The 23,740-nt window shown below is 36.5% G+C and overlaps 1 protein-coding gene and 1 long non-coding RNA gene across 3 annotated transcripts in view; one reads left to right on the forward strand and one right to left on the reverse strand.

Annotated features, from left to right (window-relative positions):
- Nucleotides 1-9,829, reverse strand: part of wscd2 (WSC domain containing 2) — a 53,019-nt gene extending 43,190 nt beyond the window's left edge. Inside the window, exon 1 of one of the 2 annotated variants that reach the window (XM_027140675.2) lies at nucleotides 9,233-9,829. The gene's annotated coding sequence lies outside the window, so the exon portion shown is untranslated. The remainder of the gene's footprint in view (nucleotides 1-9,232) is intronic. The other variant, XM_027140651.2, reaches the window with a different exon arrangement.
- On the forward strand, nucleotides 9,396-23,176 carry LOC125145513. Its single transcript, XR_007143925.1, has 4 exons — nucleotides 9,396-9,534; nucleotides 9,861-10,134; nucleotides 16,849-17,037; nucleotides 20,032-23,176. It is a non-coding gene; the product is annotated as an uncharacterized LOC125145513 (long non-coding RNA).
- Nucleotides 23,177-23,740: the final 564 nt, after the last annotated feature.

Below are 23,740 nucleotides of genomic sequence, written 5' to 3' on the forward strand. Positions count from 1 at the left end.
AAGAAAATTAACAGTGATGTGATTCATAAAATATTAAATGTTGTACTCAGAAGGAAAAAATAAATAAATAATTGTTTGTCTGCACTTGGCTTTCTCCTTGTGGCACTTAAATGTAATTAGAGAGGTATAAATGAATGTATAAATGAAATGAGAGAGGGAGAGAGGGGGAGAGAGAGAGAGAGAGAGAGAGAGAGAGAGAGAGAGAGAGAGAGAGAGAGAGAGAGAGAGAGAGAGAGAGAGAATTCATTAATCCAATACAGACCTTAATTTGTGTGAATTTACTGTTATAATGATTTGAAGAGCTGTGCACTTAATATTAAAAGGGCTTTGCAGCTGAGGCTTACGGCAGCATTAGCAGAAGATCAACAGAGAAGTTGACTAAATAACAATCAGTGTTTCTACTTCTGTTTAGTTCATTTTAATGACATTAAAGATTAACTGGATAATAAAGTCTATAGATTTATAGATCTATAGTCTAGATTTATTTTTTTATTTTAGGTTTATAAGGTTTAAATTCAAAGACTGAGGCCATTTTCAGATCCGTAGATTGTTCAGATTTGGAGGGTTTAAATTGTTGTCTTTTTCCAGTTTGGCTCAGTTCCAAAAATGGGTTTATATGTAACGAGAAAAATGTATTCTCATTGGGCAGAGTGTGAGTGTTTATGTTCCTAGTACTCATCCATTAAAATGGAAAGATCCATTTGTTTGAGGAAAAAATAGAGGTTTCATAATCGTTTAATTCACCTACTTTGAAGATGAGTCGTTATAATAAAATGTCTGGTCTGTTGATTGCTTTCTCACCACAAGAAATCCAACCGAGGTGAACCAAAATATATGTATAAACAACCTGAACCAAGAGAGGAAAACACACCAGGTTCTGAAATAAATGTTCCAAACAATTCAGATGTGAGGACACCCTAATTGCTTTGCTCAAACTACGTTTGGAGTCCAATTGATGATACAACATCAAAGTATATAGTGGATCTGCATTTTTCTTTGCATACAGTCCAAACATTTTAAGATCTACCAAAACGTCTAGTGATTTTTGGTCATAGCATGTTATTCTACCTCCAGTAGCTCAGTGAATCTTGGTGAATCTTTAAGTGCTGCATGGAGGGAAAGTCTCTCACAAAGAGCTTCTTCTTTCCTGCAGTTCAGTTCATGTAATTCTGAATAGAAGAATAAAGTCTATATTTGTTCTCTGTTTCCTCCTGGTTTTTGCATCATTCTTCACCCTGATTGGTTCTTTTTCCTTCTGTCTGTAATTTGATTCTGTTTCCTGAAGGCAAGTTTTGTTGCTTTAAGTACATTTTATTTTGATTTGTTATACGACTGTTTAAATATAGCAAAATTGTTGTGGTATGGTGTGGTATCTTTAATATTAATGGGAAGAAAATTGCTTTTATTTTGAGTTCATAAGCCACTTGGGGAAGCTGTACTACTCAGCCATTCTTTTATTTGATATTATTGTCCCTTTTCCATAAAATAATGATCGTTTTTTTTTAACATTTGTATAGCCTCTGGGCCTCTCTACCATATCTTTTTTCTGCAATCTCTAGCACACACACACACACACACACACACGCGCGCGCGCGCGTACACACGCACACACACGCGCGCACACACACACGCACACACACACGCGTACACACACGCGTACACACACACGCGCGCACACACACACACAAACGACAGCAGCCTGTAAAATGTGTCATGTAGCATAATTTTCCCATATGAGGCAAAAAGACCACTAGTAAGAGGAAACCAAAACAAACATGACATCAACCAGTTAATCAATCCACTTTTGGCAAGATTGTGATCTCCTGACCTTTTGATAATAAGGCATAATGATGCATAATTAGGTCTAGTTTCTATTGAACATTTTGTTCATGCAGCATGTTTAAAATTCCTTTTTTCCTTTTCAGACAAGTCTACATCTGTTCAGATTATTTTGCAAATACGTTTGCATTTTTGATGCTTAGCATACTTCAGGATCTACAGTAACAAATGCTTGGACCAGGGTATATCTCAGGGCCTCCATTGCAACCCCCTTCATGAAAAACTTCATGATCTATCATATTCATTAACAGAAAGCCATCCATTTTAGATTTCGTGCATACAGGTACAAAACTTTGACCTAGCACAATCAAGATCATATTCCAATAACATTTAGTCAGCATGATGCCAATAGATCTAATGAAAAATGTACAACATGGCCCGAAGTTCACTGATTCACCACTTACGGTGCTTGGGCCCACTAATTGCTGCTCTTGTAGCTATACTAAGACTTGTTATTGCTTTAAGATACTTTTTTTTTTATCATCAAGACTGACGTTTGCAGTTTTCAAGTCTACCTTTGTGATAAAATATGCAAGATAAACAGAACCTTATCAAAGGAAACAACTCCCTACATGTAATTTATCAGTATCTGTATAAATGTAATCTGTATAAATTATCACTAATATTGCCACATGTTTTTGAGGGAACGATTTTTATTTTCGATGATATCCTACCAGTTTTCACACTAGCTATTACAGCTTTAATCTATTAAAACATGGGAAACTCTGCCAGGACGGATTTTCAAAAGCACTAGATTGTTCCACACTCTCATCTACATTCTCATTGACTGGCTGGAGAGTAATGTCATTCATCCCAACCAGCAGAGTGATACCAATTACGCTCCCTTAGACACTAAAGAACTTCAAATCAATGTTGTTTGAACTAGTTATTTTTTACTTTGTGAATCTAGAGTTAATTAGCCTCCTTGTTCTCCATGGGGCTTTTTACACTTGAACACTGGGTAAAAGGAATCCTGGGATATCTTGTCTAGTCCTGGCTATTCAGAACCTGGTGTTTCACATTTTACATTCTTAAACCCTGGTTTAATCTTCTTTTCATTTGCATATTTGCAAATGGTGTCAACAACCATGGTTGGATAAACACAGAGTATGTCCGGTTTTAATCACAGCTTGTTTCGCACTTTGCGTTAGTGAGAAAAATAGGCTCTACAATTGTTCAATCGTTAAGAATCAAGTCTCAATTAGAAAAAAATAAATAAATGAAAGGTCTGCCATTCTGTTCCATTTGTTGTTTAGTTACAATACAGTTTACTGATTGGGTGTATGTAGTCATAATGTTCAAACACTTCATCGTTTTGCACCTGTTCATGTTTGCCACTGAAATGTGAGGTAAATTCCATAAAAGCTTTGGAATTTGGAATAACCATAACCAGGGGTTAAGCATAGTTTATATATATATATATATAATTTTTTCTAGTTTTATGAAGGTGTCCTACAGTATACTGTATGTTGATGATGTCTCTGTTACCTGAAGTGGCCCCAAAGACCCTGCCTGGTAAAATGATATTGATACCGTCATTCTTAACAATTATCTCTCATTAATGCGAGTTTTACCAAATCATAGGCATTTGATACTTAATCTGTGCAACAGGAAATACATACTTGATTATAACCTTTCCATAAAAAGCCTCCTTGACAGGTGTCTTTAACTAGACATAGTTTGTTTTTCACTCAAGTCACTTTCTTTGCCTTTTCCACAGGGCATGCCTCACAACAAGGCTACATCCTTCACCCTCACAGCCACAAATCCCCAGCCTCCATTAAGGCTCTATGTGGGCTGCCCCTAGAGAACCCTTCAGCCACGTGAATCAATCAGCAAGGTGCAGAAACACTGCCCACACACAGCATTGGTCAAGGTTTGAGAGCCAGCAGAGATGCTTACTGAGCTGCACAAAACACAGAACACAAAAAAACACCTGTAAAATTTACTGGCTTCCAGGAAATGTACAAGAACTGGGTTTCATACTTTGGTCGAAAAAGCAACATAAATAAAGGCAACTACTGTCACAAATTTGCAATACATGGAAGCTTCCAAAACATGGCTTTGTTAAATTTATTTATAAATTGATTTTAATGCTGTGTGAATTAAACAGGGAGCATAAAAACATGGGCCCGGGCTGAGACCCAGAAGTTTGGATGATTTAAACAAAATAATAAAATAAATTAAATAAATAAATAAATAAATAAATAAATTCTTTCTCTTATGTCTGTGATTATAATTTAGAATTTACTCATGAATGACACATCACATTTTTAACTGTTTATAGTCACATTTAATGTTAAAAATGCATGGCAAAGCAGCTATAAGCAAAAGACAAACAAAAATAAAAAAGCACAAAGGCTGCTTGTCATGGTACCAAGTTCTCATGTTCTAACAGTTACTCATGTGTGAATAAGCAGTGAGTTTCCTCCTATTACAGCCAGTCACTTTTCATCTCCAGACATATTACATGCAAATCAGCTTTGTGAGCATGGAGACATTTCCCTTGCTGTTTGCTTTGCTGTTCCATGAGGTTTTGATGTTTTGGGTTATTTGATGGTTAATGTGCAGATGTGGAGGATCAGATATGAAAATCTGGCTTTGTTTGAACCTTGTAGAGCTATATTTTAGGTTATAACATCACTAAAATCCATTTGGAAATTAAAATAGATTTGAAAACATCAGAAGCTTGTCTGTCAACCTTTGATCACTCTCTCTCTCTCTCTCTCTCTCTCTCTCTCTCTCTCTCTCTCTCTCTCTCTCTCTAATTCATGTAATTCTAAAACTGTTCTGTGTTAAAGCCTGAGAGATGTTTTACGACAAGTCTGTTTAGTGAAAACCAAAAAGAACACTAACAATATATTATGTAAAGCAGACATATTTTTTCCGATGAGAGCCACGTTGTAGCTATTTTAATCATTTGGACTCCCCCAAACACCCCACAAAACCACAAATGCTTTTATTAGTCTTAGCTAGTAGTGGCCAGCCTGGCTTGTGCTCGAGATAAAAATCTATAATTTTCACTGATAAGGATAAAATAAAATTGTCCTAAAAATAGAAAAGCTCTTCTTTTTTTCTTTTCTTTTAAACATGACCTAAATCTCTATGCATTTGTTCACAACACACCTATTTTTAACAGCAGTTTGTTGTTCATGTTTATTTTTTGTTATATTTTTGCTTGCCCTGACTTTTAAACTGATTGGTAAGGAGATTAAAAAGGGAATAGAAATAATGCAACAGGCAGCTCTTTTTAGAAATGTAATCGCATTCTTCCCACCTTGCAGATGTTTCTTAAATGTGGGTTGGCGGGTGAGGAAAAAAAATGTGTGAAAGGTGTGATAGCAACCAAACTTAAAAATGTATTTTTATACAAATCATTAAATGTTCATCTTTATTATTAATAATACTATTGCCATAAAATAAGTATTGCATTTTAATAAGTTAGACATGCTTCTATATACTTCTTATATACTTTATATGCTATAAAATCAAATCAGTCACTAAAAGCAGTCAGTCAACAATGAATCATAAAACCGCTACAGAAGCAAAAGAAGAAGTAACTGCAAGATTATCCTCACAATCCTGCTTCTATAATTAAATGCCTCATGAAGTGATGACCCTTGTGTATCGCCTGTTGGGCTGTGTTCGATCTGGTGCTCGATATGGAATAGATTTTCCATCACCACTCTGTATTGAGCTTTGGTCACTCTGTCCTTGATAGCACAGAGCTCTGTGGCACTGACTCATCCACTACTGAGCACTTGGCAAATATTTGTATCACGAGATCCTTAATATGAAATGTGGCACACTGACAAAGCCTTAAACAATGCACCATGCTTAAGGTCATATTTCTGCCATGAAGAAGAGAGATAATGTATAAATCTTTCCAAAGCAAAAAAATCTCATGCTTACACAAATATATGCAAAATGAAATATAAACACAATTTCATGCTTTAAACAAAATAATCAATCAGTACATCCACTACACAGGGTTACAGGGAACCTGGCGTCTATACCAAAGGACTCAGGAAACACCTTGGAGGGGGTGTCAACCCTAACAAATCACACGCTTACATCATTCCAAGATGACTACAACATCAGCATACAACACATGTCTTTAGACTGGGGAGAAAAATCAGTGTACCAAGAAGAAAGACCGAATAACACAGAGTTTGTCGAAATCAAACCCCCAAACCCGGTGCAAGGCAACCATGCTAATGATGCTTGTCCCCCAGGACATGTCCATCCCCAGAAATCCAAGATCTTTTCAACCTAGTAGAGTTTGTGAGTCTAATATCATTATACATTACTTTATTTAACCCTCAGGATTTAAAACAAAAACAAAGCAAAAAGTATAAATGTTATAATATTATTTAACAGTAAATAGTTTGCTCAGCAAGAAACTCACAACCCTCCTCTTTCTCATAAACCTGTTCACCAGCAGCAAAAAAAAAAAAAGCCCATCTTGACTAATCTGATAGACATGAAACTGAATGCCAGTGCACTGTGTTACTGTGCAGACCTGTACCATTGAGTTGATATCAAAGGAGTTTGCTGTTCAGAGACTAACACTGTGGTTAGAGGGTAGATGAATTACTATTTGAATAAATTCTATAGGACTAATGCATATGTGCACAGTGAAATCTATTTACTTTGTCTTTATTCATTTTTAACAACGATTAAAAGTAACAATTAAAAGTAACAATTAAAACACAAAGTAGTTTAAGTTCAAAATCATTCAAATTCGAATATGTTAATATTTAACTAGTTGCTTGTTACAGAGAAACAACAGAGCCCTCCACCCTGAAGACTTTCCAAAACTGCAAAACTGAAGACTTGTTTCAAATGTAATAATATGGCTTTGATGGTTTCTTAACAACCACACACATTGTTTTACCTACTGTATCTTGTATTAAAGGCACACATACATTTAGTGATTTAAAAAAAAAAAAAAAAGAGATATATTCCATATTATGGTTTTGATACAGATATAAAATTAAAAATCATTTGGTTATTGTATGTTGAACTGTATACATTATTCACTAACACAATCCTCAGTTACTAAATAATGTACTATTAAAAAAAGTTTAATTTTTCTTTGCTAAATGATGAAATGAAAAGCCCTCTGCTCTGTACTGGAACAGATCAGATCCATCAGCCTGTTCAGTTAACTGTAAACACAGCCTGACCAATCTGACCAATGTTCCGTAGGCTTGCTGAGGGCAGATGAGGAAAAACGCCAATTAATGACCAAATCACTTCGGCTTCAAATTCATCTTCAGGCTTGCAGAATACTGTCAGATTCGATTTGTGCCACTCGGAGGAAACATCATGGTCTGTTCAACTTTTACAGCCAAGACAGACTTTATAGTCCTATGAAGCGTCCTAGACAAAGAGGCTTTAGTCAAACTGCAGGTTTGTTTTAAGCTGCTTAGTTTTTAGATTGATTGTGTTTACTCATGTTATTGTGGTCTGTCTTTATCGTGAAATAAAATACTTAAGACTACATACAGTACCATACATAGTAGCTGCTAAAGCTGTTTTTTGTGTTACCAAATTAAAAAAAATTCAATTTCAAGAGCAGACAAATAATTTATTATTAGAATTAACTCGCTGATAAATGTATAATTGTATACAGTATATGTACTCCCTGGCCACTTTATTAGGTATAGTCATAAATATACACGTTTTAATCAGAACATGATGTTGCAGAGGTGCAACACATCAAATCATGCAGCAACAGGTCATTAGCTTTAGTTTATTTTTACATCAAACACCCGAATGAAAAAAGTGTGAGTTCTGTGACTGTGTTTGATTGTGGTACGAATGTCTGTAATAGATCGGCTGGTTTGAGTATTTCAAAAACTCCCAAGAATTTCATACATAACAGTTTGTAGAGTTTAACAAACACTGAGAATATAAGTACTGACAGATTAAGTCTAAAACATGGAAGCTTCCACTAGATGTTCCATTAATGCTGACAGTTCTGAGTGTTTGTCAGTATTCACTTTATCGTAAATGCAAAGATTTTCTCCTCAATGCTCAAATGGAAAAGGAGCACACAAAACTGTCAGAGTGGCAGGACAACAAAATCTCCAAAAGCATTTTGTGGTGAAAATATTCACAGAAGATGTGTCGTGTTTTTCTTACTGGCCTACTTAGTTTTTTTGAGTTGCTACACAGCAGTGCATTATAGGGTTGGTAAGATTTTAGCCTTTCACAGTGTCTCTATAAATCGTGACCTGGTACGTGTTTACGACACGAGAGAAAGAGTGTGAGTGTGAACATCATCACCCTCATTACCAGACTGTGAGTAAAGCATTAACAGTGTATAATTACAATTCGGCGACGTGTTTTATCACACCCTCAGAAAACGATAGAGAGATGCAAAGACCAAAACAGGCTGACAAAGTCACAAAGGATGATGAAAATTTCAACATGTTAAAAATTCAAAACAATTTCAACAGAACTAAGAATCAGCAGCCTCATTCCACAAGCTAAAATTTTCTGCACCGTTTCCTGGCAATTATTTTGGGATGACAGAAAACCCTTCATTAATAAAGGCACTGTTCATTTACTTATATTGCAACTTTATGCAATTTTTTTTTTTGCAAATTATTCCTTGCATATTACACACACAATCCGTACAAATCCACTATGCTTTAATTTGCCTCTAGCTTAAATTGCAGAAACAGAAACACAAAGACGATCATTACAGGATTTGCAGTGAGTACAGATTTCAGAAATCAGATATGACTTCATTAGACTGTCTGTCAAAACAAATCTGACTCATTTTCCACAGATCCACCTTAGAATTTTCTTGTTCATAAATGAAACAGAACGATATACAGTATGTACAAGTTAAAAATATGCGATTCTAATTCTCCAAATGAGTTCAACCAAAACTCTCAGGACTTTTTTTTGTTTGTTTACTCTAAAGTCATTTATAATCCCTTGATTCTTTTTCACATTGACAGTTATGGAAATATTTATGCACTACAGAATTGATTTTATTTTGCTCATGATGTGCTTCATGAGTTTACTCAGACATGGTACAGAATGAAAAGGAAATGCCCAAAACAAATTGTGTGGAGAGACTGAAAGCCCTGCACTGAAAAAAGGGTAAAAATGGCATTGAACCACAGTGAAGCATCATTGCATTTAATGTATAGTACAACTCTTCTACAGACAGATTTAAGTCTCAATCTGTCCCAAAATTCACATGAATGACACGTGACAGCATGAAATCAATAGAATTATGATCAGTAATTGATAAGTTAGTCTTTTACAAGAGTCTACGTTAAAATGTTAGCGGTGGTTAAAATGTGTCAGTGAAATCGTTAAGCACGTTGCATTAGTGGTCGCCTTAATGTGCGCGTTTGCACTGATTTACCTGAAGTGACGGCTCGTGCTGCTGCTGCTGCAAAAAAAAAAAAAAAAAAACCGCTGCCTCGATCAACTCGTGCCGAGTCTGTCTTCCTGCGCGCGCTGTTTCTCGGTTTTACGGGTTTCTCTTTCAGTCCCGAATGCTTTGAGTCAACGAGGACAAAACAATGTCGCGATTTGACCGTCAGGTCCTGAACACGCTGAAGTGCTCGACTGCAAACCCGTTATCTCAGATATGATTACTGCCGCAGAGAGCGCGCGCGCGGGTGTGTGTGTGTGTGTGTGTGTGTGTGTGTGTGTGTGTGTGCGGTCCCAGTTTCACCGCTGCATTAAAATCGGGTCCTGGTGAAACGTCCTCGTGAGAAAGCAGACACAACGCCGCTGTGTGAGGACCTGTGTGTCCTCATTCTGTCTGTGTGTGTGTCTTGATCTCCTAATGGGGAACAAATTTCCCCACAAGGATATTTATATCTGAGCAGGTTGACAGGATTTTTTGTTAGTTTTACAAAAGCTGCTTCTATTTAATTTTCCTACTCAGAGTAAGCTTGGTGATAGAATGAAGTGGAAAGATAGCATTAATTAACTACATGAATAATTATGTCACTAAAAGGTTCTCACATGGATAGTATGACAAGTGTGTGTGTGTGTGTGTGTGTGTGTGTGTGTGTGTGTGTGTGTGTGTGTGTGTGTGTGTGTGTGTGTGTGTGTGTGTGTGTGTGTGTGTGTGTGTGTGTGTGTGTGTGTTGTCAGCCCGCTCTGCAGCCCCACAGCACTGCCTACAGCTTTTAAAGAGGCACAACACAGCAAGTAACACTTTACACGCCTTTTTTTTTGGGCACGTATCCCACAATTCATCACGTCTGTCAGGTCCGGGGGAGTGAGGATAAAATAATGTGAAATCGACCTGAGGTAAGGATTGGGGTCTAATAACAATTCTTGAATCTCATTTTAATATTATAATAAAAGTGTATAATAAAAAGATATCAACATATGTTTTTAATTATTTTTTACTTTTCTGGACCAACGTGCAATCAGTCATAACTCTATGAATATACATCAAATGGTATGAAGAAGTAAATCTGGTGCTGATTTTTTTCTATCCCAGACTGTGGATTCATTCAGTCTATCGATCACACTTGTGTCATTAATTACACCGATTTACATGTGGCTTGTGAAAAATACAGTCATGCTTAAAAAACATAAATGAAATGGAATATGTACTCTATCATACCTTTTTCTAATACTGATAGAAAATAGATCTTCATATTAGATCCCATCTAATATTACCAGCAGCAGAAGAAGGTTGTGCACCCATGCATGTGATTGTTCAGACTTGGGCCTCAGAGTCAACCACTGTGAGGAAGTAATTACACATTTCTCTTCACTGACTGAATATAACAGGATGTCAGACCACTTAAAGGCCACTCTGTTAGCTACACATACCTTGCATCTACACTTGATTGATTAGTTCACATTTCCAAAGTGAAATGTGGGTGTAGCCCAATGTGGAGTTTGATGGTCCCACTTTACCTCCATCAAAGCACCATTGCTGAATGTATAGTGTTTGGGGGTCACTCAGTAAAAGAGTGAAACTGACCCCAAACAGTAGTGCAAACTGATCCACTCCTTTCTAATGGTACTTTCCACTGTGTACCTCAACAGATGGCAGAAACTTTACCCCTGCTAGTTTTACCTGATAAAATGGTTATCGAGAGTAGAGTACAGGGTATGTTTACCATTCTGTGTATAGATGTAAGATCTAAGCTGTATGTAAGAACTAAGCTCTTTGAAGAAATTGTAAAAAAAAAAAAATTGTAGAATCTAAACACATTAAAAACAGGAACGTTGTTTGTCCATACAAAGGAAGTGAAAGAGACCAACAAGGCAGAACAACAACAACAACAAAATACCAAAAAAAAAAAAAAATACAAATGCAAAAATAAAAAGATGTCTGTACAAACACAAAGAATTTATGAATTCTTACAATATGTAAAAGCAGTTCTGGCTTTCACAAAGACAAATATCCTGATCCATCTAAGACTAAAGCGATTAGCAAAATGTCACTAACCACAGATGTGGCTACTGTAAACTCTAAGGCTCCCCTGGCATGGCAAACTATTTTGAAATATTCATTCTTAAATTTAATGAGTCATGAGTGTTACTCCAAACATACATGATGCATTAAAAGAAATTCTCAGGCATTTGGCTGGATAATACTACAACATAAAAACAGATCATCTCAAACTCAAACTATGATTCCTTAAAGCAAATGCATGTGTTCAAAAAGAGAATGTAATTTCAAGGCATGCTCAGAAAGCCAATCCATATAGCACCTTAGGCTTAGATAAATATAAAGCGGTTTCAACAAAGTCATTGTACTCAGAGTACATAAGAATCTAACAGCAAGGTCATACATCATTGAATATACTAAAGACAAATTTTTAAATATATTCTTTTGGCCCACATCAAATATGTTTAGAAGACTACTAATCCAGAGAGTGCAATTACTGTACACTGGATTTGTATTTTAAGATTAATTTGAGAACTAAATGAAAAAGTTCTAATAAAATCTTGGCTGAATTCTTTTGTGCAATGGGAATGATGAAGATCTTCAAACCATTGATTCCAATTTTTGCTTACATCATCAGTCAGCATGATCCAGGCTTAGGTTCCAGGATTTAGTATAATAGTAGCAATGGTATACCTGGAGAAAACACACTTTAAAAGGCAAAGAATTCAAAATTAATGGCAGTTAAATATATTTATGAATTAACCTTCGAGTTTCATATGCATGATCAGATTCCCACACTTTAATCACATTAATCATAGCCAATAATCACATCTATTAATATGTCTTGTCACATCTTTTCACATTACTGATATGTGTATATATATCCTCTCCTATGATCATAAATAGAACACACCATTCCTCGGCCAGGTCAAACAACAAATATGAGACATTATATCTCCTCTTCCATCTTTCTGGAAATATCTCCCAGCCCTCTGGAAGGAAATAGAACAGCTATGATAATACTTTGTATAGGCCATCTATTTGGCAAATGAAGGTCACAGGGATGTTTTTTCTAGCAATGCTTCCTGAAGTTCTTAAATTTCAAGTCTATAAATATTTTTGTGGGTGGACTATTCACATTATGCTTGTATAAAGCCTGTTCATCTCAAATTCCTATTTATGACATACTTTTTAAATTTCATTATTTGATTGATCAAAATCTCACTATCAAGTGACCTTCAGGATTGTTCTTCTTTTATTCTGGTTCTGCTCAAGTTTCTGACTCATGACAGGTTTTTTGTTGCCTCTGCCATTGTCACCAGTGGCTTTCTCAGTTGGTAACTTATCCTAAACCTGGATATCAGGAAAGCAAATTTAATGGCAATGTTTTGTGTTAAAGGTGCTATACAAATACAATTAAATGAATTGATTCTAGACACTTTGATGATGTAGCGATATTAGTCATTCAGTTTGTATGAGTTGAGATCTTAATCAATGTCACAAAGTGACCATATGACATAGTATTGGATATAAATGCCATCCTGCCCAGTTCCCCCTTGGTTCTGGCTCTGGATGACAGGGAAAACAGGTGCTGTCCATATAATGACATACATCCCTAGAATTCTGTTTCACCTAACTACATGGGGCAGTGAAATTCACCTTGATAACCCATGCCACAAGCTCAGGAGGAACCAACCAATTCAAGTCAACCCAAGAAGCTTTTATTGTCATTTCAACCATATATAGCTCATGCAGTTTATAGTAAAATGAAACAACATTTCTCCAGGGCCATGGTGCTACATAGAACAACGACAAAGCTAGACAGAACAAAGACAGAACAACACAGAGCTAACTAAATAAGTTAGCCCTAGCCATATAAAGTGCATCTGTGCAACCTGGTGCAAACAGTGCAAGACAAAAGACAGTGAAAACAAACAATACAAGATATTACACAAAAGACAATACACAAAAGCAGTGCTGACCAGTGTATATACTGTATTATATATATATATATTATATAGTGCATGAGCAGAAATACTGGAATAAACACTTAATAGCAGTTATATGAGGTATTGTAATAAATTGTGCAAAACAGCAATTGACTGAAATGTGTGCAAAAACAGCATGTAAAAAGTTTGATATGTGTGGTGCTGTATACTTAGATGTATATTGTGAGAGTGTTTATTTAGTGCAGATCAGTGCAGTCCATACAGTTGAGTGTGTGTATCGTGCTCAGTACAGTTCAGTTCAGTTATTGAGGAATCTGATGGCTTGTAGAAAGAAACTGTTACACAGTGTGGTTGTGAGGGCCCGAATACTTCGGTACCTTTTCCAGGAGTGTGAAGAGTGTGTAAGGGGTGTGTGTGTCATCTATAATGCTGTTGGCTTTGCGGATGCAGAGTGTGGTGTAAATGTCTGTGATTAGAGGGTAGAGAGATTCCAATGATCTTCTAAACTGTCCTCACTAACCGCTGCAGGGTCTTACAATCCAAGATGGTGCAATTCCCAAACCAGACAGTGATGCAGCTGCTCAGGATGCTTGCAATAGTCCCTCTGCAAAATGTTGTCAGGACGGGGGGAGGAAAATGTGCTTTCCTCAGCCCCTGTAAGAAGTAGAGACGCTGCTGTTTTCTTGGTGATTGAGCTGGTGTTAAGTGACCAGGTATACTGTATGTGAATGGTTCTGCAATTTCTGGAGCTTGCTCCCAAGAATTTCACTCACCATGGCACATGTGCTGTGATGATGTGACAATAAAGGTGACTTGACTTGACTTGACTTGACTTGACTTGAATTGATCCACTTCAAAAATATAATTCTATGCCTCTGTGGAACTCTGGCCCCAGCCAGCCTGGGAGGTGTCCTTGGTGACATCTCCTTACAACAATGTATCTCTCCCAGGATCTGATTCTTGAGTAAAAGCTTCATGAAATATAATTAAAATGTTTCCAGCATGTTGACAATCTAATCATGTTTTTCAATTGTACAAATGAGAAGCAGAAGAGAGAATCAGACTGGATTTGCTAGTCCTATGGCTTTATGGAAGCAGGGGAACAGTAGCTTGAGCCCCAGTGCATTGTAGCAATCCAAGTAATGAAGAACATAGTAATTTATTTTTTGGTTGACTATATTGGTACGTGTGGGGATAAAAGCCAGTTTTTTCCCATATTTTTCCCCTAGTACGGTCTTTTGCCAATTCCCACATGTCACCAACTTCCAGCCCTGCCCTTTTACATACATGAGCTATAATGTTTCATGAAGCTTATCTTGAGTTAGTCAGATTCATTTACTGATTCATTTATTTTTATACTGTATGAAATGTCCACACACAGTGACTCACCACTGTGTGGCTGTTTTGGATGCAGGATCATTTCTTGACATTTCAGTGAACTACAATGACTATTAAAATTATGCTACTGACATCTTTGTTTTTATTTTACCTTGCTTTTTTCCTAGATGTAAACTCCACTCCAAATCAGTAGGTTCTTGCTCACTAACCATTCCTTCTTGATAACTCCTTAGCAGCAACATAAAGGGCATTTCAATTTTTTTAATTATTAAATTATTGAAAACAAGTTACATCAGCACCCTGCAAGTTCTTCCATGGTCTAATTTGAACAGAAATGGAAAGTGGTACTAAAACATTAATGGTTGCACCAAGTCACATAGCTTAAACAAGGTCTTAATATGTACACCTCCAACCAAGTAGATGTACTGTAACATTCAACAAAAATAAAACTGATCATTTTCAAGGATAAAGATAAAAATCATGGTATATGTTGTATTAGGACAGGCTCCAAATCAACACTGTCAGAAGGCAGGAGTTATGTCCATATTATTCAAAGTGATCTGTGTGACTGGTAACAGGTGTATGGGGATAGAGGTCATGTGACCAAAGCAGGTCACTTGGTCTGTAGTTGGTTGGCTATGGATCTGGTGAGAAAATTGAGTTTACGCTGAAGATGCCTCACAGACATGGAAAAGAGCAATCAGGAGGAATGAAACACTTTATTGGGCAGAGATGTCAAGAACTGGGACCCAGATTCTATCCTCCGGATTATAACCACTTCCACTCCACTAGAAGCTATTACCGGTCTCCTGATGTCTGGCATCTGAGGTTTTCTTAATGATGTAAACTGGCTGACATTTTACTAGTATGTTGAGTCAGTGTAGAAGTGAAATTGCACAATGGCAAATAGGTCACTCTCCCTCATCATTGGGGGATTGCAAGAGTAAATCCTAATTATGCCCCTGTCAATCACAGTGACACTAGCCAATTTTGGATGCCTAGGGGTTGTTTTTCTAAACAGGTTTGAAACATGAACAGCGGTTTAAAAAGATGGTGAACACAGTGTGTTCAGATACCAGCGTTCTAGCAGGTATCAGGTCATCTGTGTGGCAAATTTTGGGTAAATTTACAGGTCATGGTGTCCGATCCTCATGTTTGTCTGCATGGAAAGTTCTGCTCAATCTCCTGGTCTATCTTCTGGTTATGTATGAGGTTTTTGTCCTGCTTGTTAAGGTTTTTAGGGAATTGTGAAGACTGAAAGCTGTAGCATCATGGTTAGATCCAGATGTAATTGAGCCCACTTGCAGTTGTGATTTAGAAAGGTTGTGCAGTACTAGGATTAAAAATAGAAATTGAATAAATGGACATTAATCAATTAATTAAAGATGAATTAATTTGTAATTAATCTAACAACAATATAATAAAAACACTTTAAAGAAGATTGAATTGCAATTTAAACAAACCTGTATTATTTCAGGGAAAAAGTAATCTAATGTGATCAGACTTAATCAGACTTGAAGACTTGAAACTATACATGAAAGCTTTATTATTGTATTTTTATAAACAAGAAGCTAAATATCTTAATTTGGAGCCTGATTCCGCATAAAGAACTGAGTTGCATATAGAACATAGGACTTCCAGTATCTGGCCATTCCAGCTCATTTTTGGCTTTTTTTTTTTTTTAAATGTACAGTTTCTGTACATTTTCCAAAATAAAATGTTTGCTTTTAATAAATACATTCTTTAAATTGTAATGTATTTTAGTTAAGATACTGGCTGTCAAAATGTCTGTAAATGTCTGTAAAACCACAGACGGAATGACTTTCCAGCATCACTAGGCTTTAACATTCTAAAATAGTTTTTTGTTATGCATTTTTTGTAAAGTTTTTACTGCTAATGTATTGTTATTCAATTCACATGATATATGCATTGGTTCTGTTTTATTGCTCATTATAAAAAAAAAGATCTGTAAGGTATATAATTAAATGATAACATGACTTGTTTTAGTTTAGTTATGTTTTCATGCATGTGTGAACATGAATATTATGTAAATGCATGCTGCTGAAAGGAATCACTGCATGAGGACAATTCCTAAGTGTCATTCATTTTTTCCAGAAGACCTAGCAAGCACCACTGAAAGACATATAAAGTACATGCTATTTTCTCATTTTACACAAAATATATACAGTGATTAAAAAATCTACACACCCCTGTTAATATGTTAATATATTGTAGATTTTTTTTTTAAATGATGAAGATGAAGATCAGCTGTTTTTAAAGGAAATTCTGTAGGAATTTATTTACTTTTTTCATATTTGTTGAAAGGTCGTGATCAGGAGAGGGATATAAAATTATTTTCAAAACATTAAGTGTACCATGGAGCATCATGAAGGTCATCATGGACAATTGGAGAAAATGGGGTGCCATTATGACATCACCAAACACAAGAAGGACAAGAAGACAGCTGCGAGGGCTCCTACAGCAACATCAAACAAGCTGCAGGAATATCTGGCAGTAAGTACTGTTCACTCCTTACAACATCTCATGTATTTTTCACATGGGTTTTGTTTTTTGATGTCTGGATGGAAAACTTTTCTCACATATACATATAATATGTTACAGTCTGATCAGAACAAGGTAACGCATAATTATAAAAGACAAAATCCAAGCATGGTTAAGCATGGTTGTGGCAGTTTCATGCTACAAGGCTGCTTCTCTTCAGTTGGGGCTGAGGCTGTAGTGAGGATTTAAGGAATCGTGGAACGCTTAAACATAAATCCAATTCTATTTTGGCACAAAAGCTGCAGGCCAGTGTTGCTGCTGAAGATAATGAAAAATGTTATCAAGGATATGAAGGATCAAGGAGAAAAAAACAAACTTATAATTGGATGTTGTAAACATTTGGATCCTTTTGAATTGAGTACGCTTCTAAAGCCCTTTGAAGTATGCAAGAGTGTGAGCTCTGTCTTTTCACACCTTCTGTGCTGCTGATGCAAGTCAAGGAAGAAATACACACACACACACACACACACACACACACACACACACACACACACACACACACACACACACATATATATATATATATATATATATATATATATATATATATATATATATATATATATAAAGAGAGAGAGAGAGAGAGAGAGAGAGAGAGAGAGAGAGAGAAGAGAGAAAGTGGCCCGTGGACTTTATGGAAATAGCAACCCACATCCATCAGAGTGTGATCGGGCTCGGGCTGTCTGAATAAATTATTCATAGCTGCTCTTGCTGAAAACTACAGAAGGGGGAAAAAAATTGCCTATGAATTATTAAAGACACATGCAGAATTAATTAGTAGAATGATTAAAATATAATGAGATTATCTTAATGCTTTTCAGTAATCTGCTGCTGTAGCTCTCAAGCAATCAACAAAAAAATATTTGGCCTGACCTATATTTTTTGTCCTAAGAGGTGACATTAATGAATCACAATATAGAATTCAACTTGATATTTCAGAACTATAATTGGATCTACTGCTCTCAGCTGTACAGAGAATCTAAAGTTTTTGATGCAAGTCATGATTGTATTGTACGAGCATGGAGAACAAGCGAATGCCAGAGAGTTCTGGCTTGGAGTTCCAGACATTCATTATAACGCTGTGCTTAATATACAGCTATCAATTCATATTCATCAGTCATTTTTCTCAGTGAAAGTGACTCCTTTATATCTTCAGTAAGAACCGAGGAAAGTCAGCCAAGACTGGAGTAAAACAGTAAGCTTTACCACTGCGTGATATTATAATTACTGTCCACATTATTAGGACCATTCATTAAATTATTTATCAGGTCAATCATATGGCAGCAAAACAAAGCAGATACAGTTAAAGTGCTTCAATAAATGTTCACATCAAACAGCAGAATGGAGAAAAATCTCTCTGAGTATGGACATGACATGATTCGTGGTGCCAGATGGGCGATTTCTGCAAACAAAGCCAATGTGAAAATGTGTGTCTATGAACCATTTCCACTGGAAGATATTTCGGAAGCTAGAAAGAGAGAAGGTTATGTGAATTATGGCATGGATAATGTTTGTAAATAAGAAACATGTAAGCAGCATGGTCAACTTTTTGCCTGGGATAAAAACAAGAAAAAATGTGAAAAAACCCTTGGGGGTTAATTTTTAGGGGTAGCTTTAGGTGTTTTTATATATTGTTTTTTAAAAAAGTAGTTATGACAAACAAGACAATGAATGAGGTAACACTGAAAGATGTGGAATTGTTCAGACATTCAGGCCCTGTGAGATGGATTGCAGCACATATGTCACTTTCAAAGTTGAAACTACTAGATGATAGACCACCACACCAGCTCGAGTAAAGGAAATCACACACACTTGATCAAAAATAGTTTTAAAAACGCAAACAACGCTGCTAGACTGTATGCTGTGTGATAATACATACAACAATATGTAGTACATAATATTATAAGTGAGCTTTGTGAAGACATGGAATACTTGGTTTATAGTTTAATACATTTTAAACTAGAAATGCATTTTTAATGTAATTTAATGCTTTTGATTTCCAAGAGCTATAATTGAATTCACTCAGTTAAATGCCTAACAATGGAAAAAAAAAGTTTTAGGAAAGAGATTCTCCATTGTGTTCTCACATTTTCCTTAATGAATTACATTCGGTTTCAGCATTGGCCTTCCCAAAGACATAATAGACAAGAAAAGCAGGTCATAATTTAGCATACTTCAACATTTACTTATTTGGCACATATTTTAATTAGAATTAAGTTGATGAAATAAGGGTTAGATGGGGTGAAGACCTCCTAACAATGAAACCTTGGTGGTACCAGGATTCTACCTCACAGCATATGTTTGATTTTGTTCAGCCAATGAGCAGTATTAGAACTAGTAATCTGCAATTCTGTTTAAACAAATGAACTGTTCCACAAATCTTCTTACCTGAATGTGATTAGCATCTAAGAATGCACTGAAATGTCCCTTTTGTGTAACTGTGTACTGTGTACAGTTCCCTGAAACTGTCAAAGTGGCTAAAGAATTTTTGTTTATTTTGCTTAACTGTCCGAATAATTTCCTTGATTTATAAAAAAAATTGTTGTGACTTAACACTGAGTTTTTATGACATGCCGAATTTGATCAATAATGACATTTTGCAGACACACAAACGTGTGGAGAATTACGGGCACAGATTTGACAAGAAGTCAATTATAGGCACAATTATAATAGACATTATAAAAAGAACAGGAGAGCAAATGCTACTGTGAAAACCCATAATCTGTTCACTTTAAATGCAGGAAGGATGCTGTTATACATTCAGAGGGGGGATGGGGGGCATATGAGTTATGAGGGCACACCTGTACCACACTGACAAAAGGAAACCTCAATTGCTCATTTACATAGTGGTTTTTACACCTACTATGCATGTGGCATCATTTGCACCATTATGACACCCTGACAAGCTCATTCTTTCATTTTAACTTCTGCTTTCACCTTCTGTAGGATACCACAAGCCAAGTGTGGGGTATAATCTCTCCAGAGAATCCTAGATCTGCCCTGATGTCTCCATCTTGTGATATGTGCTTTACAGAGATCTACCAGGAGCTGATCTTGTGGCAAGATGCCCAAACTGCACCAAATGGCTCCTCTTGATATGAAAAAGCAACATCTCTAAGACACCAGACTGATTTCCAGTCTGTTGAGTACTTAAGAGAAAATACTTCATCATAATCCAGTAAAGTATCAATAGAACTGCTGACATGCTTGTCAACTTCCACAAGTCAACCCTTCAATGGACTTGCTTAGCAAAGATTGTCCATTATTCGTTAAATTCTCTCATATTTGAGACCAGAATTGTTGTTCCAGTTTGATTATACAACCACAAAATCTCTCAATGAACTATGGTCCACAGTGCATTGAATAACCTTTTGCTTTTGTTGTTGACACACCACGACTTTTTCAATTCAACTTTCCTCTCAAATCCCACTACTCCTAGTATGCACATAATTTTCCCCTAAGTCCCCTATAGAGTCAAGAGAAGGTATCCTCCTAATTGTTGGTCTCTCAGCTAGGGACTGATTAGTATCACCACACCTTCATAAGGCATATCTCTTGTGGGAACTTTGGAGTATGAAAGTATGAGTATGAGTAGCAGATCCCTTACAGTAGATAGTTGTATTGCTAACTAAATGCAACCTCTACATCAACTAACATATAACAACAACATATAATGATCACTAACCAAAAAGAAACCTGTTTCTTGTCTGAAGTGGTGCCTTGCCCCGTATTCATAAACAAATTCTAAGGTGAATCATGGATAATCTGTATCCTCTAGGGAAGAGAATTTATACACTTCACAAAATCTCTCATTGCAGTGAAATGAATGCCTCGGATTTTGTCCAGTTTCCTTTTAAACATGCCTACAAAATAACAAGGCTTCCATAACAGTACACTAAATATTGAATTGGGGGAAATTTCATTACATTATGGAAAATTTCCTTGTCAATGTTTGCTGCATCTTCTCATTGCTCAGAGAAAAGAAAAGAAAAGAAAAGAAAAGAAAAGAAAAGAAAAGAAAAGAAAGAATCTCCCGTTGTAAGAGCATGACAGTGGTGTGGATGAATGTATGAGGCAGAGGAGACAAGGCCAATTTGGCTGATGCATCAAATAGAGTGAACAAAAAGCTAATCTATTGAAGGGGAACAAAAAAAAAGCCTGAGCATGAGGTAGCAGAGATAGAGATAGAAAGCTCTGGAGATTGCTTTGGCACACAGAAAATTACTCTGTTGAGTTGGAACAGAACAGGAAGCTAGAGACAAATGGTTTGGCACTGGGAAACAAAGCTGAATGGGGCTGTGCCTGTATGTGTGTGACTTCAACAATGTTGTTTGATCAGGAGCCCTGTGTGTACCTGTAACCATGTGTGTGTTTGTGTTTGTGTGTGTGTGTGTGTGTGTGTGTGTGTGTGTGTGTGTGTGTGTGTGTGTGTGTGTGTGTGTGTATTTGTATGTGTTTAAGGAAGGATTGTACTCAGATTGCCGCATTAAAGTTTGATCTCAACACTTGTTATCCTATACAGAATTATCTAAATATGCAATAGTCTGATTGTTTTTTTCCCATAATAATTGTAGGCTAGGCTACTAAATGATAAAACAAAAAAGTGTTCTCCTTGTTGTTGTTGGATCATGAGGTCAAAACCTGAAATCTGTGGCCAAGAGCCAGGGGAGAAAATCCGATATACTGTAGTTGGGAGGGATACTATTCAATCACTGACTAGCCATCATGTGAACTCATGTATGTGGAACACTACACTACACTGATGCAGTTTGAAAAAGTGCAGTTGGTTGGCTTCACATGTCTCAGAGGAAGCAAGGCAGCCTACACCCTCCCCACCGGGGGAGATGTGGCATGATCGGAAAGAGCAGACATTAGGTGGGAAATGCCTGGGGAACAAATTAAGGGAGACAACACGGGTAAATGCTGGCTGTAGTGATTCTTATTAACTGATCCTCTGATGCATACATTACACTGTAATCATGACAAAGATACTGCCACTCCTTATCAGTAACAGCAAACTAGATAACAAACTTCTAGCTTTGTTATATTTTGATAACAGCATTTAGATTTGTTCAAAACAAAAAGATCTGGCAACGAGGAGGATTAAGTTCATTTTAGCTATGTACAAATAAAACAGAGAATTTACTTGTGAGATCTGATGGTATGCAGTCACAATTAGAGTCAGATGTCACGTTGCAAAATTTGCAATGTTTTAATATTTGCCACTGAGCTGCAACCTGTTTGGTCAGAAAATTCAAAAAGTGTTTAATCTAGTCACTTTTTTGATATGTTTTTCCTTGATATGTTCAACCGTGGACACTATGTCCAACTCCAGAACCATTGCTATGAACAAAAATAAATAAATAAAAGAACAAACAACAAAATGACAATCATATGTTGTGTATATTAATTACAGGAGACAATAGGCACAGGCCAAATCTCTCCAGAAGGGTAGGTTCAGAGCATCTATTGAGTCATACTCAGTGCTAGTAAGAGATTATGTAAACAGCTGTGTGTGTGTGTGTGTGTGTGTGTGTGTGTGTGTGTGTGTGTGTGTGTGTGTGTGTGTGTGGACTCTTTCTGTCCTTATGGAAACCAACTGCTGTAAATGAAAATTGTGGAACAACTGAATATTTGTTTGGTCAAGGTCAGGGTTTAGGTGTGGGCATATCAGTGTTTAACTACAGTATAGTTGGTATGTAAACTGAAACTGTGTGTGTGTGTGTGTGTGTGTGTGTGTGTGTGTGTGTGTGTGTGTATGTATGTGTGTGTGCTATCCCAGTTCCCTGTGTAGAGGCACTGAACTTATACGGTTCATTTTCCACAGGAAACTGGGAGGTCATCCGATGGGAGGACCTTGTCAGACCTTGCATCTTCCTGTTCTGCTTATGAGCCAGAGATGTTTGATTACCTGATCCACACATACAGGGAGAGAGAGAGAGAGAGAGAGAGAAATTGGCTTAACTGATTTTGTCAGTTATCTCTTGACATTTAGTTACTTGCAAACCTTTTGGCACTGTCTAAGTACAAGACAAGAGAACATCCATTTAACACCCTTTATTCTTCTACACCTGTATAGGGTGATGATTTATAATCCCACTATCTGGTGTCGGATCCGATTTTGTCTGGTTTCTGTCTTGCTTTTGTCATCTCATGGAGAATCCCCCCCCCCCCCGCCTCTATCACATCAGTCTCTGGTCATCAACTATGTCTGGATTTGTGTTCTGTAACATTGAAAATAATTAATATCACTATGCAAATTAAATTGTATTAAAAATGGAATCAATGAGCTTTATAGTTTTTCTTTTGGATTTGGGTTTGTATTTTCTAATTTTTTACATATTAGAATTTTTTATTCTATATTTTATCCCATGCAAGCTAGATTTGTAAAGGGGGAAACTACAGTTTGGGTTCTTCCTTATACTCCAGTTAAAAAAAAAACAAAAACAAAACATTCTCATTTTTAACCTACCGAGCTGAACGTCAAGAGCAAACAATCAGACGTGCCACACTGACATCTAGTGGTATCCCACCTTAAACGGTATTGTAGCACTTTATCACTGTATGTTTCAGGAGTTTTCTAAATAAATATGTTTGAAATCAGTCCAGTTCTGATGTATAACACACATCCTTTACAGAAGAATTACAAAATTTC

The sequence above is a fragment of the Tachysurus fulvidraco genome, chromosome 9 (genome assembly GCF_022655615.1).
Source record: "Tachysurus fulvidraco isolate hzauxx_2018 chromosome 9, HZAU_PFXX_2.0, whole genome shotgun sequence".
In the NCBI taxonomy this organism is placed as follows: Eukaryota; Metazoa; Chordata; class Actinopteri; order Siluriformes; family Bagridae; genus Tachysurus; species Tachysurus fulvidraco.